This window comes from Pinus tabuliformis, chromosome 5_2, assembly GCF_031772625.1.
Source record: "Pinus tabuliformis cultivar Carrire ecotype Pingquan chromosome 5_2, CPIR1, whole genome shotgun sequence".
NCBI lineage: Eukaryota > Viridiplantae > Streptophyta > Pinopsida > Pinales > Pinaceae > Pinus > Pinus tabuliformis.
In genome coordinates this window covers 489,909,197-489,910,899 of record NC_142306.1, presented here as the reverse complement: position 1 = coordinate 489,910,899, position 1,703 = coordinate 489,909,197, and positions in this window count along the sequence as shown.

Here is a 1,703-nt window from a genome sequence, read left to right as displayed (position 1 = left end):
CACCTCCATTTGATTGTTTACCCTTTTTGAGGAACATCTGCGATGAGTGATTCTATTAGCCCTCCTTGTGACACTACCATGATTGGAAAATTCCAAACCTTACCTAGAATCATCTACTACCCGAAATTATCACTCGTTCCTCAAAAAACGAGTCTCCTTGAAGTTCTTTTCATCTAACTCGTAAAATATGAAAAGATTGCCAAGCGATTGGCCTCTCCAACTCATTAAAGCTACCGGAAGTGCTATCCCTCCTCTAGATTTTAATCTTTTTGGACCCGAGGGATTATTACACAAAAATATCGAGCACTTGTCTTGTTTGGCTCGTTAAAACTATCGAAAATTTATCCTTTTCATATTATTTTTTACTTTTTCGGACTTAAGGGATTATATGACAAAAAAGGATTATTGGAGTTTCCTTTCCGTCCCTTTTCAGACTCTCTAAAATTGAAAAAGGATCGAGTTATCATTGTTGTTAAACTCGTTAAAACCAATAGCGACAAACTTGTCATATAGACAAGAACGAGTTTCACTGTCGCTAGGCTCGTTAAAACATAGCGATGGGTTCACCTGAAGGGTGAATTATAGAACAAGCATATGTTATCCTCCTCAAGCTTGATAAAAATAAAGAGGTATTGGTTAGCAATGACTGGGGAAAATTTGGGAAGAAAACTTGAAGAAACATTTTTGGTAGCAAAGTCGCTCTTGAACATGACACTTTCACTCCATGTCTGAGTTGGGTTGGGTTATTCCGTTCATTGGTCAAATTACCATTGGTCCATCTTACCATCCATCTTTGGGGTTAACGCTACCAATCCATTTCAAGTGTTGTCGATATGTTCAAGAGAATTTGATTAGAGAATTCACCAACCCATCTTGTGTCTCATCCATTGCAATACCTTTACACTTCATTCTTTCATGACCGCCACCCTGAACCCTATATCATCAGATCGTTTTCACCTCCAAAAGTCATTTGCTCCATTCCGTATCATAGATGTGGGATTCATTAAGGCCCTCCTACGACGGGTCACTTCTTGTTGACATCAGCTCATTATCCAAGAAGTCGACCTAGGAACAACCCTTTTAGTACTTTGAATCTTGCATGCCTCAATGGCAAGTTTATCACTTTCGGCTATAGGTTTACATCAATGGCCTTTGACCGAGAGATTTTGTGTGGTGTTCGACACCAAGTCCCATTTTCCCATCACACGAATTGTACTGTTGTACCTTGAGGGTCATCATCATTATCGGTGATTCCTCTCACGCCTGTTAACAGCTTACATCATTGGCTGGTAATTAGGTGATGTCTTTCCATGTTCGACTCCAGAACATTTTTCACATGGATCGACTTGTACTTCAGGCGAAGATTGGACAAGTTTGAAGACCCCATATCTAGTTTCATCCATCTTGGTTACGATATATTCAGGAAAATAAAGACATCAAATGTACATCATTGTTGCACAGATGATCATCTGAATCAAAGGATGATGGCTCTATCAGAATCATCAGTCCGCCACACAGACGGTTGTCTGTCTTATGTACATGAAAATGAATTTATAAAGCTAAGCATGGGAATGCCCGCCTCAGCTAGATCATGAAAATATTATGAAGATAATGTATTGTATTGTATCTTATTACAGGTCGCCTTCCAGTTCGAAAAACCTCGGATCCTCATGATAAAGCATTTCACCCGACATTAAAAGATT